Source organism: Parasteatoda tepidariorum, chromosome 1 (genome assembly GCF_982258835.1).
Source record: "Parasteatoda tepidariorum strain Cologne lab strain chromosome 1, Ptep-v5.0, whole genome shotgun sequence".
NCBI classification, from domain to species: domain Eukaryota; kingdom Metazoa; phylum Arthropoda; class Arachnida; order Araneae; family Theridiidae; genus Parasteatoda; species Parasteatoda tepidariorum.
In genome coordinates, this window is record NC_141755.1 from 67,909,213 (window position 1) to 67,928,334 (window position 19,122).

Sequence of the window (19,122 nt, forward strand, 5' to 3'; positions counted from 1 at the left end):
ATTTGTTTATGTGTCTGTATACCAGATTGAAGGTAAACGGTAAATTCTCAGAATACGAAATTCAGTGTTAAGCTAATTGAGTACAATTGTAAACAAATGACGAGGCCCGATTTTCTATTTTTAATTAAATTTTGAAATTCAAAGATATTTAAGAAAACTTTTTCATTGGTTTAACAGAAGCCATTGTTTTAAATTAAATTACGGTCTATTCAGTTTTGCCAAAAAATTAATTTCATCATTAAGGTTTGCTAGATTATAGCTCTAATCGAAAATTTTTTTGATTTCGCGTTCTGTGGTTGAATTAGTTTTTATTCGTTGTGCCAGGTAATCTAAAAGATCTTGATAGCATAGGTGGTCTACCCATTTGTTTAGTTTGTTCATTGTTATGTTTTTAAAACTAAATAGAACTAAATGATTTGAATCAAACTGTAATCATAATAAAAAAACAGGTATTGTATTGAAAAGCGAAACTAATGGTTAAATGGTACAAATTAGTTGAGAATAAACGTAAAAGAGAAGCCAATATAATTATTTGACGCCAATAATAGCTAAATTTAAGGAAAAATAAACTACGTACAAAAACCTAAATTATTAGAGGTACTAATTCATTTAAGAGAGCGCGAAAAGTCGTCAATCTATTATTGACCTCAATGATGTTTAACTAATGTTTGTAATAGGTTCTAATTTTTTTATTATTAAACAGCCCACCCAATTTTGAATTTACAACTACCAATGTTTATCTCCATATCCTTTGAATTTTGAATTGAATCCAGAAGAAAAGGAAACCTTACGTTAGTGTTACGTTTTGAAATAAGAATTGGATAGGTTTTGTATAATGGAGAGTTGGGTGAAAGCGTTTTTATTTGTCTCCAAATAACTTTTGACTTATACAATGGAACTCGAGTTTATGTTTTAGAAATATGTTGAAATTTTGTATTTTTCTTTTAAGAATTTTTGTTTAATAAAATATAGGAGTGGAAGAAATAGGGTATATTTCTTGCCGTACTCAACACCCTGGATCAAGTATTGGGAGAAATTTGACTTTTTATAGGTTATTCATTGTAGATCCTTTTTGAACCCCTAGCATCCAAAATATTAGACATTTCCTATAATTTTTTTCACTTAATAACTGTTTGTATTCCTCTTAAAAAGCGATTGTCTGTGTAAAAATATAATCCACGTATTTATTTCTCTCATACGAAACATCGAAAACGTTGGTATTTTTCTATCTAAACTGACAACATAATAGTCAGGGTTAAATAGTTCATTTTGTTGGGTTTTCTGCAGCAACAGTTTAATTAATAATTAAATAATTAGTTACTTGTTAAGTACTTGTTTAGATTCATTTTGTAAGATTGTCTTCGGCAATAATGTAATAAGTGTTAAATAGGTAATTGTTTAAGTAGTGTCGAATAGTTAGTTTTGTGTTAGGTATTTATTTAGAATAATTTTATATTTTTATTGAAATAATGTAAACCATGTAATTATTTTCTTATTTTTGATCCTTTCTGAAATGGTTGTAAAAATATTAAACATCAGCCGTGCTTTAGTGCCGCATACCTCACCCGTTATTGGTGACGGAGCTTACTTATTTCACGAAATACCATATATATTATACGATATTTAAGTTATGGCTCGAGAGGTGTGTAAGGAAGTGGTACGGCACGGTATTGGGATGATTTTTTTTTTAATCAGAAATCACGATAGAAATGGAAATAATTTTAATACTTCCATTGCCTACTGTCTCGGACTTACAACTATGATGGTTTGTATAATTTTGGACTGTCTTTAAATTCTTGCAAAAATTCAATGCATAGAGAACAATGACAATATCGCGGACAGCTCTTGAAAATGTTTGAAATTAAAATCAAAATACTTCCGCGCTTGCAAGTTGGTTTTACTCTAGTAGACTCGAATTTTTAATTACAATTAAAACGATAATAAAGGGGATAAATTTGATTCAATTAATTTTGGACAGTTTCATGGAAAATAAATATTTTATTACTTGATTCTAATGAATTTTGTTTCATGACCAAAATGTGAAAAATACACTCTAAAATTATCCTACAATGCGTTAAAAATGCTGTAAAGTTTATAATTTTTTAAGCTATAATTAAAAATAATAACTAATTAATCAATTGAATTTTTAAAAAAATTATTTTGGCATTCATGAGCATACTTTCTGTATAAAATATTCTGGGTATAGACAACGAATACATGAAGAAAAGAAAAAGCAGTTAAATGTAACAAATAGCTAAATCAGCTAATCAGTGAATTAAAGAAATAGTGAATCAATTAATGGATGAAGTTTATAATTAGCGTTGTGACAGTCGATACCCACACTAATTTACGTAATTGTTGGGAAATTTCTCTGTTTTTCTTTTCATTTCTAGGTAGTTTTTTCAGTGATCCTTACTTTCAGTGAGTTTCATTTTTCAGTGAGTTTCCTTTCTTCGTAGTACTCGATAATTTTTTTTCCTTTTTTGATAGTTTCTAATTAATGTTCTCTTTTGGTAATTTCTCATTATTTTTTCCATTAATTGTTTCTCCTTCCTTGAAAGTTTCTTAGTGATTGTTTTCTTTTTTAGGTAGACTCTCATTATTTTTTTTCTTTTCTTGGTAGTTTCTCATTAATTAGTTTCCTTTCTTTCTAATTTCTCATTTAGTTTGTTTTTTGCTAGTTTCTCTTTAATTAGTTATTTTTCTTTCTAGTTTTTCATTGATTTTATTAGAAGGGATGAGAATTTTTTTGGTAAGTCTCTAATTTTTTTTCTCTTCTTTTTGGTAGTTTCTCATTAATTAGTCTCTTTTCTTTCTAGTTTCTCATTATTTAGTTTTTTTTTCTTTCTAGTTTCTCATTGATTAGTTTTTACCCTTTCTTTCTAGTTTCTCATTGATTTTATTAGAAGGGATGAGAATTTTCTTGGTAGTCTCTCATTTTTTTTTCTTTTCTTGGCAGTTTCTCGTTAATTAATCTCTTTTCTTTCCAGTTTCTCATTAATTAGTTTCTTTTTTCCTAGTTTCTCATTGATTAGTTTTTTCTCTCCTTTCTTTCTAGTTTCTCATTGATTTTATTAGAAGGGATGAGAATTTCTTTGGAAGTCTCTCATTTGTTTTTCTTTTCTTGGTAGTTTCTCATGAATTAGTTTCGTTTCTTTCTAGTTTCTCATTGATTTTATTAGAAAGAATGAATGTAAAATATTATGATATCGTAGAAGATTATTATCTTACTATTATTACGTATTGTTTAGTATTATCCTCATCTTTCTCAGATTTACGATAAATTACAACTTTTGCTATATTCACCCTTTCAATGAAAAAATAATATAATTTTTCAAGAACATATAATTGTTTACACATTGTTTGACATTAATTGCAGGAGAAGTCCTGTAGAAGACCTCCAGTCATTTACAGTTTACTGCAATTTTCACTGCTCCAAACCAATTATGCTGGCATGCTGTTGAACATCAAGCGTATCTAATATACCCTTGTGGTTTGGGGTTGACGCAATTCTTCGATGACAAGAAGAGACTTCCATATGATGACGTGCTCCCTCGTATTTTCTACACCATCCTCGATTAATGTGAAATTCTGTCTCCTTGGTTCTCGTTGACAGATCGAGAAGGTCCGTGAGGTTATCTGATAATAGAGGCTTTATCGCCAACTTTTTCCATTCATCTGATGAGAAATTTTTTTTTCTTCTTGAGGTACAAAATAAACGCCAAAAAATCATTATTCATTTCGCCAAAGATATACAGAATAAGTTTTATATCTTTCGAAGAAACGGAGGATTGTGGAATGTAGATTTTCGGATGACAGATGTGAGAAACATAATAGTGGATTTGTTATGCGAACATTGTGATGTACTGAAATTTAATATTCTAGGAAATTTAATTTAATTTTTATAATCGAAATATATTTTGTTAATTTCAATAGCTATTTAATTCTTACAAATTCGCTCTTACATTTTGTCAATCTAAATACTGTAATTTTTATATATTATAAAAATTATTTTATTAAACTATATTATTAAAAAACTATATTATTAAAAAACTATATTATTAAAAAACTATATTATACTAATAAAATTTATATATTTCCTTTGTAATGAAAACATGGCTGCAAGAAGCAAGAAAGCATCTTGAAATTGTTCTGAAATCACGCAAACCAAAACTTTTACTATAAAAATAGAATTTGATAATTTAAATAAAACTAATAATGTATTTCTTATTCAACATCTGTAAAAGTGAAATTCCGGCATACTCTCTCCAATTTTTTCACTAATATGATTAGCAGAGCTGAGGAGTCGGAAGTTACTGTGGAGTCAATAAAGTTAGACATCTACTCAATCATCTACTCCCGACTTATTCCTAATAACTTCCACTGCATCCCACACGAAGAGAAGAAATTCTGGTAAAATTATCGTTCTGTACAATAAGGACATTTTTATTATATATATATTGATAAATTTGATAATTTTTCCGTTCATATGGTAACAGTTTTCAAAAATTCTATTTTTTAAGATTATAGCTCTAACACATGATTACTACCTCCATCGGTTTCCTGATTTAAATTGAGACTGTGTCGGAATCGTTTGCTCAAATATTGTCCTTTGATAATCATTCAGGAATCACAGCCAAAAACAAAAAATCGGCTCCAAATGCTAATGAGTGTAGCTCTACTGAGATGTTAGGCATCAAATTACATGCGTAAACAGGTTCGTGTTCCCTATACCGAGAACGACCTTTAAACGAAGTTTAATTACAGATATCACACATTAGAGAATAGTCCAATGATACATCAGAGGTCCTGGCGGGATTCGAACCCGCTACCTCTATACCCAAAAGCGTTTTTCGGTAGAACCATGCTTCTTCGACACTGTGACCCTAAACTCATCATTTTATCTTCCATTTTCTGCTATAAATAATAAAAGTGAGTATCATAGACAATTCTACCATCAGTATGTGTTTACATTCTGCATGAGTGTGGCTTTTTAATTAAACGGTGCAGCTATTTGAAAGAAAATGCCTGTTTCAACATTGGATGCAGGAACAAGAGTATATTCTTTTGCAAAGGCAGAAAGTACCACTATTGCTCAAAATATTAAAGAAGCAATTTTAGCTATTGGTAATTTTTTTTAAAAGTTTTTTTGCAATAAAGGGACTTTTAACTTATCTTTTTAACTCTGCATGATACTTATAAAAGCTTTATATTTCTACATATTATTAATAAATAAACGCTTGCTACTTCTGTATATTAAGTAAAACTTGCTATTTCTGCAGATTAATTTATTAAATATTGATATTTCTGCACATTTGCTTATTAAAGCGTGATATATCTGTCTATTAATTTATTATTTTGCATTTCTGCACATAAATAGTATATTAAAGCTTCATATTTCTGCATATTAATTCATTAAAGCTTGTTATTTCGTCATATAAATTCCTTAAAGTTTGATATTTCTGTATATTTAACTAAGTAAAGCTTGATATTTCTGTACATACATTTTTTAAAGCTTGATATTTCCACATATTAATTTATTTAAGCTTGATGATTCTGCACATTCCCACGCGGTTTCATTTGAAAATGCTTTTTTTAAAATTCTTTTTAAAAAAGAAGAAGTTTTTATTGCTTTTTAATGTTGAGAATAATTTCTTTGAACAAGTGAGATGCGTAATTTTTAAAAAAATTGGATATAAAACTGAAAAATATTAAGCCAATGCCAAATAATAAAATGGTAAAGTTGACGTTTCCATCTTACTAATTTCCTCAACGAGGACATAATATTGCTATTTTTTATTTACGATTAGAATGAAATTGCATTTTATGTCACAACATAGTTGAAAAAATAATTTTTAAAAAATACTTTCGTGAAAAAAATTTTTTTATTATACAAAACCATTATGTGCAATATATATACATATCTCACATGCACACTTGCGCATGTATAAAAGTGATATGACTATATCAATTTTCATGAACTAGGAAACTGTTATACAAGATTCACAAAACTCATCTGAATTTTGCTTTTAATTATCAACTTAGCTAAATAAATATTTTGTTTTTTAATTTATAAATTAAAAGATAACTTATCAATAATTTGCTTATTAACATGCTGAAAAAAAGTATGATCAAAATTATCAAAATAGGGTAAAATTTTCTGCTTTTTTGGCTCTATGAAAACATCGAAAAGCTCAGTAATATCTACCGAAACACTTTGGTATTGATTTCGGTAAAATTAAAATTAAATATAGTTGTATCCCATATTATAACATATGGGATAAAATTTGGTAAATGTGGTAAAATTTGCTAATTTCATCATGATGTAGTAAATATGTGTGGTGATAAGAACTATAATTTGAAACCTAGAAAACCAGAATTTCCGGAAAATTGTTACCATGTGGACGGAAAAACATCAAACGAATACCATATATTTAGGTTCTTATTACCAGAAGTATGATTTTCTAGCAATTTTACCAGTATTTTTTCTCTATTTATCTATTTTTCAAAAGTTACAATAATTTTCTGTGTTCTTTTTCAATAATTCAATTAAATATCGGATCAAAAACGTTTAAATGTCATAAATTAAATTTGTGGTAAGTTATAATTTAAATAATTGTCTTGATATTCATTTGTATAATATTTTTATTTAAATAATTATGCCTATCAGCCGAAATCCTTTTCGTAAAATTATTATTTTTTTCTTTTGACCTTTATTACTTAACTTTTAACTAAGTCGAAATCAGGTAACATTTCCAACTCCGAGTTCAACAAAATTTTCTTCAACTTGGTCACCACCGAACGTCAACCAGCATCTCCTAGAAGAGAGAAGACCTCGACACGGACAATTTAGTAGTCCGACGTAACGAGCATAAACTGCGCAGTGGGGTTTTTTTGGAAAGATGCCACTACGTTCTGCCTACTAATCTGAGCAGTGGGTGAAAATACGAAAGATGTCATCACATTTGGACTACTAAAGGATCAAATTTCTTGTTTGTGGTAGCCAGTGCCTTCTTTCTTTTAGGAGGTATTGCTTCAACCTGATTCTGAAGCCAGTGTGCAATTGGTACTGATGTTTACGGTAATTCAAAGGAAACTATGCCCGATACGATAGAACAAATATTTTAGATGTGATTTAACCTTCATGTTCAAACTGCGCAATTTTGCACATAAAGCTATGTACACGTCTGGCATAACAATTTGAAAAATAAAGTGATTTTAAGTTGTTGTGCATTTGTAATTACACTGAATAATATGACATCTAATACCAGTTGATACAACAAACAGGTTATCTTTTGCTTTATAGATACATGAACTATTGTTTTTTGTGTGCTATTTCTATGCATAAAAAGTGCTGTTTTTAACTTTAGCTTATTTACACGCCTAGCATTGTTATCTTTCGCTTTATAAATACATGAAGTATTGTTTCTAGTGTATAAAAATTGCGAATCGAATGAATGAAACCAAACACACTACTCGATCGGATAAAAAAATCGGTTACAAGAGGTATGTATGTATGTACAAGTTACAAGAGGTATGTATAAATAGTATTATTTTTATTTATACCTATATATCATGCAGAATAGGTAGCTCAAAAATTGTCTAAATGCAAGCAACAAGATTGAAAGAAAAGTTCGAATATTTTATCCCCTCTTCTTCGTAAATAGTAAAAAGTAAATAGTAAAAGTAAAAGTATAAGTTTATACATCCTGTGTAGGAAAGAGAGAGGAAGAGAGTTTGAAACAGGAAGAAAATCAAGCATATTCATTCGCTATTTATAATTTATCGATTCTTGCAAGAATAAATTCCCCACATCAGTTTAAAAATTAATATTAACAAAGATTTGTTTTAATTAGTAAGATAATTTTTTTAAAAAAATCGAAAATGAACATTGAAAAAAAAAAAAAAAAAAAAAAAAAAAAAAAAAATTAGGATCTAGCTTCAATCCATTAGTTACCACTATACCTCTATGACGATCTCCCAGAAACACTTTTTTAGGACCTTTACTTGTCATGAATTATTTTTAAACTTTCTATTAAAAATATATCCACGATAGTAAATATTCGGTTTAAAACGTAATGATTTTTATACTCAAATTCTACTTAAATTTAATTTTCGTAATTTCTAAAAGAAAAGGGATGGTAAATTTATTTAGTAATAATTTAATTTGCATACAGCAAATTACAGTTACTAGAACATTTTTTTCTAGAAATTGTGCAGTTAAATTTTAATTTAAACAATGCATTTTAAAACAATCAAATATCTGACATCAATAAGAAATGTTTCAGCAATTATTATGAATAAAAAAAAATCATGTATGTTTACAATTCAATATTAAAATTATCTATATAAAATTTTACTCATATTCGGCTACCTATAATATTGCGTAGATCGTATTTTGTAGTTAAACATATATAATTTTAGTCTCACTTTCTACTGTTACTTTAAGATTCATAGGGATTAATTTTTAAAACTCTATTCCTTGATACGTGTAGATGGCAGCACTAGAAAAGAACGTGGGATTACTTTTCAAATAATTCTAGTAAATAGCAACACCAAAGTTGCGATTGTATTTTGAGTTAAAATTAATCTTCTAGATGGCAGCACTAAAGTAATAATTCAAATTAATCTAGCGTGGAAAGGAACTAAAATGTAGATGGCAGTATTAAATATTGTCTTTCCCTTGATTAAATCTCGAGAAACAAAAGAAGGAGACATTAAAGTAATTAAGAAGATAAACTTGTATTCTTCTGTTCCATATTTAATTTAAATCAGAATTTTTCAAGTAGAAAAAAAAAATGAAAAATATACGTAACTAAATAAATAATTTTTAAGGTAATCAGATGGCGATGTAAATTATTTCAGCTAAAATTTAATTTATAGGATTGGGCAAACCAAACAACTTTAGAAAATTGTACTGTCTTCTTCAATTGATAAACTCTGTTCTTGTAATAAAAACCTAGATTCAAGAAATCAAAACAAAGAAACACGGAGAGAAAAAAAATAACATATATTTTTCGAATTAAAATATGACTGTGAAAAAATTTCTATTGGTCAACTGATTTTCCAATAACATTTTATTTGTTATGTAATAATCTAAATCTAATTTTTAATGTAATGCTTAAAAAAATTCATAAATAAGTAAATAAGCATATAAAATCAACATTTAATTAAAAAAAAAACAACAGTATACACATTTTTTAATAAGGTAAGAAAATTTTATTAGTTAAGTTGACTGTTATCTGTTAATTTAAAATTTGGATAATGGGAAATCGATAATTTTAGTCCGACATACCAGCATACTATTACATACAACATAGCGTTAAAAAATAATAATAACATCATCAAATTAACGAAAAGAAAACAATAAAACATTAAAAAAAAGCTTTAAAACCACGTTTTTCAAGTGGAATATAAAGGAACAAATAACTTAATACTAAAAGCATTAAACTTGAGCCTCATTGTTTAAGTAAAAAATTTTTATCACTATCTGAAATCAACATTTAATTGATGACGTAACGCTTACGATGTCTATATTTCAAAACTGGACAAAAATAAATAAATTTCCCCTTTTAAATCTAGTTATTTAGTCCATCGGGGAACATTTGCCCATTCTCTAAAAGATAAATAAAAAAAATAATAAACAAATAAAAATTGTGGCAAAAACAGTTTCTTATAAGACTTTGACTAAGCTGTAAATAATCAGGGCTGTTAAGAGTAATGTTTGCAAGATTAGTGCAGAAGATCTTTCATTTATTCGCGATCGCAACGAACTATAGGGGGCGTTGTTGCATGAGACGCTTACCTGCGATTTCTATATGAACCGTCATTCAGTTACTCTGGAGACGTCGTTAATGTAGCGTGTAGCATTGCAACGTTCCTTCTTTAATGTGGCTTATTAAATTTAAAAAAGAAAAATGCTTGATCTTCTTTCTTGTACAACCGAAAACAAAATGGTATCTCTTTTTATTAGAGAAGGAACATCCAAAACACATCGGAAAAATATTTGTACATTAACAGAAAAAAATATGTATATTCTTATAAGAGTATAAATATGTATACCTAATGCCCGAGAAATAGTATTACTAAATTTAATGATATAACATGAAAGGCCCATTTAAACTTTACATTCTATAGTTTTAAGAATCATATTAGTTCAAAAATTAAAATGAACAAAAAGTATACATAATTTTATGAAATTTAATTTTGTAAACAACGTTTTTTGACAACAATTTTTATCAAAAAATTTCAAGTTTCAATAAAATCATTATTTAGAAACTAAGAAACGTAAAATAAAGAATGCTGACGAAACAAAAACAAAAAAAAAAAAAAACAATTCTTTCTTGTCGCCATTTTTAGTGCTACGAATATTCGTCTTTGGGATTTGCCAAAAACAAAACAAGATGCAATTTTATTTTTTCAGGAGGGAAATATTTTACCGAAAAAACGAAAATGTACCAATTCCCACAACATAAAACTTTATCTTGGTAAACGTACGTTTTGAAATGTTATTTCATTTGAAATCTTATTTATCAGAGTTCATATGGCGATATGATTGTTTTGAATCTATGCTTAACTCTATATCGGCTCATTTTCCACCGAAATCCGATTAACTATTTTGATTTTAAATAAAGTGTTTTATTTTATGAATTGTCGCAAAAATTTTAAGTGTAGATTGGCGGCACTTAAAAACCGCCAAATCTGTAGCGGCGGTGGCGTTAATATGTAAGTACCGAATTTTTATTCCATACTTTTCTGAATCATATTATTTCAAACATTGGAATATACAAGAAGTATACATAAACACATAATGTTATACCATTTAATTTTTCAAAAGTATTTTGAGAACAATTTTTATCAAAAAATTATAAACTAAAAAACGGAAAATAAAGAATTCTTAGGATAAAAAAAACGATTTTAAGAATTCTTAACATTGAAATAAAAACTTTCATATTGTTTCTTTTTTTATTATTCTTATAGTTCTTAATCAGACGTAAAAACCATTCTGTAGAGAACCATCATCAAATGAAAAAAAAAATATTTACAAGTAAATTTTTTATTGTAAAAATCATTGCACTTACCTGATTTGTGATTCCCGGAGAATTCCAAAATGATAAGTTTCTTGTTTGAAAACTTTATTCTCAAATAATAGATACATAGTTTATACCTTCATTACTTTTAGATAACATACTACACAGCAAAATTTTATAATTGATATGAATTTGAATATGTAGCTAAAAACAGAATAGCTGAATTCTAGTTGAACTTATTCTTTCAAAATTAAAAAAAACTTACCAAGAAAACGATTTAAATTAATTAAGAATCAGCAGAAATGGCACTATTTCAAGTAACTTGGATAATTTTTTATTGTTGTTTTCCGAATTATATGGATACAGAAATATATACTATTCTATAACTATTACAATTCTGTATGTTCTGAATTCATATTTATTCACTGGAATGACGAAAGCAATGTTGACTTCACTTTAATTCGTAATGAATTGAAGACAGAAGAAATGCATTTTACCTTAATACACACATCTGTAACAGTATCCGAAATCGGAAGTCATCAGTTGCAAGTTTGTTGATAATAGAAATTAAAAATTATTGAAGAATTTTTCTTCAAATGTTTGGCGTGTTCTGTTCCTGAAAGATTTACTAATATTCTGGAGATTTTTTTCAAGTTCTTCGGCCTTTTCCTAAGGGAAATTTTGTTTCCTATTTGCTGCTAAAAAATGACGTCTGATTCAGTCAATGACTTTGATGGAACTAAATGAAAACGTGATAAATTAATGTCCGATATTTACAGGCTCCCGCTAGACGGCGTACTCGAGCGTTGCGATCGCGAATTGATAGTTAATTAGTGCAAAAATTTATTCAGGAAATAGCTGAGGAGTATTGTGATAATTATTAAGGGGACCGGAAAGTAATGTATTTTCGGTATATTTGATATTTGTTATCAAGATTTTATTTTTAATCAGTAATGTATTCACCCTCGTTAGCAACAACCTTTCAATGCCGGATTGAAAATGAATCGAAATGGATCGAAAAAAATGAATTGGTTTTTAAGACTAACGAATATTTCATGAGCCGAAACGACGTTACTTTCCGGCACTCTCTAATATTATTTTTATTTGGGTAACATATATATAAATTGAAATGTTTGTGAAAATTTCATGTCTCTTTTTTTTTGTTGTTGGGAAATGTAACTCTGGGGTCTTCAGAAAAGATGTGGTTGCTTTGTCTGCATCGCACTTAATGACTTATGATTAGTGGTGTGCGATACGAAATCAAGCAGGGTGGAAAATGCTTCCGATTCTACGTATAATTTAATCAGTTCTGATTAAAAGAGAGAGAGAGAGGGAGAGAGAAAAATCAATGGAAATGAAACAAAACGTTCGAATTCATGAAATATTACTGAACTTGCAAACAGGAGACCTTATAGGTTTGAAATATTCCAGGTATTACTTGGCAAAATTTGTAACGACACTTGTAACGTTGATGACTTGGAGATTGTCCATCTAAGAGCTAAAGACTTAAGGAATTTGCACAATGTCTACTTTTTTTTTAAATACAAGAGGATGAATCTGGCAATTCTCCGTTAGACACGTTATTTTCAATACTCCATCCCCGAGGTCAGAGTATCCTTTGGCCAAGCCCGAGGTAATGACGCGATTATTCCTTTTTATAAGATTTCTCACGATTGTTTAATACTGCATTATTATAATATATACATCTAGTTCTCTCTCTCTCTTTTTTTCTTTCACTACTTTTGTTAATAATTGCCTGCTAAAACTTTATTCGCGATCGCAACGCTCGAGTACGCCGTCTAGCGGGAGCCTGTAAATATCGGACATTAATTTATCACGTTTTCATTTAGTTCCATCAAAGTCATTGACTGAATCAGACGCCATTTTTTAGCAGCAAATAAGAAACAAAATTTCCCTAAGGAAAAGGCCGAAGAACTTGAAAAAAATCTCCAGAATATTAGTAAATCTTTCAGGAACAAAACACGCCAAACATTTGAAGAAAAATTCCTCAATAATTTTTTATTTCTATTATCAACAAACTTGCAACTGATGACTTCCGATTTCGGATACCGTTACAGATGTGTGTATTAAGGTAAAATGCATTTCTTCTGTCTTCAATTCATTACGAATTAAAGTGAAGTCAACATTGCTTTCGTCATTCCAGTGAATAAATATGAATTCAGAACATACAGAATTGTAATAGTTATAGCATATTCTTCTTCGTTATAGAATAGTATATATTTCTGTATCCATATAATTCGGAAAACAACAATAAAAAATTATCCAAGTTACTTGAAATAGTGCCATTTGTGCTGATTCTTAATTAATTTAAATCGTTTTCTTGGTAAGTTTTTTTTAATTTTGAAAGAATAAGTTCAACTAGAATTCAGCTATTCTGTTTTTAGTTACATATTCAAATTCATATCAATTATAAAATTTTGCTGTGTAGTATGTTATCTAAAAGTAATGAAGGTATAAACTATGTATCTATTATTTGAGAATAAAGTTTTCAAACAAGGAACTTATCATTTTGGAATTCTCTGGGAATCATAAATCAGGTAAGTGCAATGATTTTTACAATAAAAAATTTGCTTGTAAATATTTTTTTTTCATTTGATGATGGTTCTCTACAGAATGGTTTTTTACGTCTGATTAAGAACTATAAGAATAATAAAAAAAGAAACAATATGAAAGTTTTTATTTCAATGTTAATAATTCTTGAAATCGTTTTTTTATCCTAAGAATTCTTTATTTTCCGTTTTTTAGTTTATAATTTTTTGAAAAAAATTGTTGTCAAAATACTTTTGAAAAATTAAATGGTATAACATTATGTGTTTATGTATACTTCTTGTATATTCCAATGTTTGAAATAATATGATTCAGAAAAATATGGAATAAAAATTCGGTACTTACGACGTATTAACGCCACCGCCGCTACAGATTTGACGGTTTTTAAGTGCCGCCAATCTACACTTAAAATTTTTGCGACAGTTCATAAAATAAAACACTTTATTTAAAATCAAAATAGTTAATTGGATTTCGGTGGAAAATGAGCCGATATAGAGTTTAGCATGGATTCAAAACAATCATATCGCCATATGAACTCTGATGAATAAGATTCCGAATGAAATAACATTTCTAAAACGTACGTTTGCCAAGATAAAGTTTTATGTTGTGGGAATTGGTACATTTTCGTTTTTTCGGTAAAATATTTCCCTCCTGAAAAAATAAAATTGCATCTTGTTTTGTTTTTGGCAAATCCTAAAGACGAATATTCGTAGCACTAAAAATGGCGACAAAAAGGAATTGCTTTTTTTTTGTTTTTGTTTCGTCAGCATTCTTTATTTTACGTTTCTTAGTTTCTAAATAATGATTTTTATTGAAACTTGAAATTTTTTGATAAAAATTGTTGTCAAAAAACGTTGTTTACAAAATTAAATTTCATAAAATTATGAGGCTTATGTATACTTTTTGTTCATTTTAATTTTTGAACTAATATGATTCTTAAAACTATAGAATGTAAAGTTTAAATGGGCCTTTCATGTTATATCATTAAATTTAGTAATACTATTTCTCGGGCATTAGGTTTTAACTCTTATAAGAATATACATATTTTTTTCTGTTAATGTACAAATATTTTTCCGATGTGTTTTGGATATTCCTTCTCTAATAAAAAGAGATACCATTTTGTTTTCGGTTGTACAAGAAAGAAGATCAAGCATTTTTCTTTTTTAAATTTAATAAGCCACATTAAAGAAGGAACGTTGCAATGCTACACGCTACATTAACGACGTCTCCAGAGTAACTGAATGACGGTTCATATGGAAATCGCAGGTAAGCGTCTCATACAACAACGCCCCCTATAGTTCGTTGCGATCGCGAATAACGAGAATATAAAAACTTAAGAGTAACCGATACAATTATATTTTTTTAAAATAAAGTATATTTATTCATTAATTTTAGAAATTTTTCAAGCTTATTACTGCTATTTTTACTGCCCTAATGTGACATTTCCCAAATATCAAATTTAAATTTTAATAAAAAGTAATATCCGTTAAGCACGGTTGCCCCGGGTGTCTGCCTATTAGGTCTTTAAATTTTTACTGAACGCGAAAGCGATGAAGATATATTTAAAAGCTATATATCAAAAATTCTACACAGATAAAAAACCATTTTACACAGATAAAAAAAAACAAATTCCACACAGATAAAAAAAGCAATTCTACTTAGATAAAAAAAAAAAAACAATTCTACGCAGATAAAAAAAAATTTTGGTAAAATTATCATCCTTGTAATAATGTTACTGGTAAGAAAAATTAATAAATAGAAAATAGAAAAATACACATAATTTTAATAATAAAACCAAAGTATACTATTTATAGCTCAGTCATTTGACGATATTTCCTTTCGTTTGGTAACGGTTTATCGGTAATTCAGCATTTCAAGATTATAGATTTTACAAAATTATAATTTGTAGTTGAATACCCGTTCTGAAAAAGGGGTGAAAATTTTAAGTGAACAATAAATCAGTACTGAATCACGCTACGAAATCATGCACAAAATTGAAAAACATATGCTAACATAATTAATAAAGCTAAAATTATTCCATTTTTTAAAAACTGTATTATTATTTTTAGGTGCTCAATATTATTTTAAACATAACACGTTTTTAGTAGTTCATCCCCAAAATAATTATTAACGGCATTCACTTTCTTTTGAAATAATGTTATAACTCGAGCCCAACTCATGATTATTAACCACAATTAAGGGATAGTTTCTTGCACTTACCCCTTTTGAAGACCCGTAAAAACCTCTTCTATATTAAAACTGCGCAGTATTCATGCAGTTTTAATAGATACTGAACACATTAATTTTACCTAAATTAGTATATTTGGTATTGATTAAACTACACTTACCACAATACCTAAAGTGCCTATTACCAAAATTAATTAAGTACCGTTAGCGTCAATAATATAGTATGGCGCTTTTTATGTTACTCATGAGCGAATTAGTATCATTTCTCCATTAATTTCGCTTTTTAGTACATAGCTCCTAGTTTTATTTTAATTAGTACCAATTACCAAAATTAATTAAGCATCTTTGGTTTCAATAATAGTGTGGTTAGTTTCTGCTTTTCACCTAAACGAATTAGTACTATTTCTCTATTAATTTTGCTTTTTAGAACATAGCTCATTTTTTTATTTTAGCTTGTAGATATTAATTAATTAAGCATCATAGGCATCTATAATAGTGTGGAGATATATAACATTATCCTAGTTATAGTCTGTTAAGTTCGGTTTTCAGTATATAACTATTTTTTGTATCATATACCAATGATTTTAAATTATTTAGTTCTTAGAAATACGTTTCAAAAGCATAATGGGATCACTGCAAGTGACGTAGTGTGCGATCTCCTCCTGATTGGTTGTTGAAACGTGATATTGTTCACGTTAGGAACTATTCTTTCCATTCTAATTCGAGTAAACAAGCCTCTCAAACATCGATTTTCTTACGTGACACATTCGATATTGTTCTACAATGATTTAAATTTCTTCTCTACGTATTTTCTTACTTATCTCTAAGACAGGCACGATGTCATGCAAAACATATAAGGAAAAAAAAACTTATTAGACACCGAAGTACATAAAACAGAAATATATCACGATTACAATAACATACATAAGCAAATAATAATTCTGAGTTAAGCAAAAGACGTAGACAAGAAAGAATTATATTTTAACAAGTTCGATGTGTGATAATGGTGTTATATTCAAACTTCAAGTTAATTACCATTATAAATTATGTTCAGAAACTTAGTTCGACTTTAACACGCCATCTTGTTTATAAATGATCAGCTGGTGCTGAGGTCCCAATCGATACGAATTCCGCATCCAGCTTGCACCAACCACAGTGCTGACGTGAAATATCCTCAGTGGTAGACGGATCATGGGTTAGAGTCCACTTGCCGTCAGGCTAAAAGTGGGAGGTCCTCCTGGTCCTCCACTCCATGTAACTCTAATGCGAGTTAGCTCCATCAAAAAGTCCTCCACGAAGGCAAATTTCTCCCAATACTCGATCCAGGAGTTCCCTTGTCTTATGGATTGGGTTCAAAATTACAAGGCTGCGGAATTGAACATTAGTAGTCTTAAACCCATAAAATTGGTTCGGCTGCTCAACGACTGCTATATAATAAAGTAAAATAACAGCTCAGCAAGCCGCGATGGCTCAGGGGATAGAACGTTTGCCTTCCAATGAGGCGAATCGGGTTCGAATCCCAGTGGATACGAACTCCGCATCCGGCTTGCACCGACCACAGTGTTGACGTGAAATATTCTCAGTGGTAGACGGATCATGGGTTAGAGTCCCCTTGCCATCAGGCTAACCGTGGGAGGTTCTCGTGGTCTTCCTCTCCATGTAACGCAAATGTTGGTTAGTTACATCAAAACGTCCTCCACGAGACAAATTTTCTCTAATACATGATCAAGGAGTTCCCTTGTCTTCTCGATAGGGTTCAAAATTACAAGGCTACGGAGTTGAACATTAGAAGTCGCAAGCCCAAAAATTGGGTCAGCTGTACAACGATGTTTATATAAAAGAAATACATATTAAAAATTAAGCCTAAAATCCGAGATGGCTGGGGAAGAGAAATATAATATCAAATCGAGAAAAAAAAAATCGGAAATATTCCTGTCTGATAGTTTGAAATTAATTTTTGCAAGATTTTACGGGTGATTTTATCTAACAAAATTGCGAACTACTTTTTTCCACCAATCTTTTGATTGTTTATGAGAAATAGGGAATTTCTTACAAAACCATTGCCATGGAATCCATTACATTACCATTGCCGTAAAATCCTGCACAAAAATAACGCAATAAAATATTAACCTAAAATTGAAGATTGTAGGGGCCATTCAGAAATATATATGTCTAAAAACTCAGTGGCGCAACAGCCCATAGGGGTCCAAGGCCATCTCAGTTGTCTTGACCTTGGGCTCTGCGGTGCAGAGCAGATGTTCCGGTCAGGTGGTCAGCCGAACGCGGAACCCCCAGTGTTTAGTTCCCAAGCATGCTTGGTACTCATTTATCGACCCACTGACGGGATGAATGGCTGAGTCAACCTTGCCCGGCCCGAGGATCGAACCCAGGACCTGTGGCACGGGAGCACGAAGCGCTATTACTCAGGCACCGGGCGTCAATATATATATCAGATCGAAAATAATAAATAAATCGAAACTAGTCGCGTCTAATTGTTATAGGTAAAGTTTTGCTAGATTTTACGAGTGACATTATATGACAAGACTGAAAATTATTTTTTTTCTAACAATTTTAAAGATTGTTTATGAGAAGTAGAGAATTTCTTACAGACCTAAATCTCCACAAAAATAAATGCAAGAAAGTCACAAATTAACCTTTTTAAATCCACCCAAAAGCAAACACGATCCTTTCCCATCACTCTCATCGCAGAATCATTCTTTACTCATCTCCAACATCATTATCGATGATCATCCTCCTCCCTAATGATCCCGATATCCTTGTCACGCATCCCGGATGAGAAGATTAATCTGGAAAGATGGAGCACCGAGGTGTGAAAAGCGATGAGGAAAAAAGATCTCCGACATTGTCTAGGAAAGTGTCAAACGGACAACCAAGAGAAATGGATGAGGCAGACAACAGCATCCACCAGAAACAATGTGTTTCCACGAAAAGATTTGGATGTTTTCATCTTGTTTATAAGTTTTCTATTGTTGCCAGCATTTCTTGATTGTGTCGACTTCTAAAAATAACTTCGACGTTGGTGTTTGGCAGATGGCTCATTCATATGTTTGTTGGTGCGTTTGATAGACAAGATTAATTTAGATCATTCGTAAAATTGCTGGTGGAGCTTAAAAGTTTTCTAATTTTGTTTCATTTTATTTCAATAACTTGAGTTTCTAAATTAATGGCAGAAAAATAGAAGGAAGGTCCTGTTTATCGTTTTAGACCTTGACAACTCGGGTAGACTGCTTGCTTATGAATCAATCGATGCAAGTTCAAATCTTGGCAATAACCGTTTGAATCGTTTTATGTTTTTGGCTTTCATTAGTCACTAATC

The 19,122-nt window shown here is 29.6% G+C and overlaps 1 long non-coding RNA gene across 1 annotated transcript in view; it reads right to left on the reverse strand.

Annotated features, from left to right (window-relative positions):
• Positions 1 to 18,698, reverse strand: part of LOC107456535 (uncharacterized) — a 101,057-nt gene extending 82,359 nt beyond the window's left edge. Inside the window, exon 1 of the long non-coding RNA XR_015434596.1 lies at positions 18,397 to 18,698. This is a non-coding gene — a long non-coding RNA (uncharacterized LOC107456535). The remainder of the gene's footprint in view (positions 1 to 18,396) is intronic.
• Positions 18,699 to 19,122: the final 424 nt, after the last annotated feature.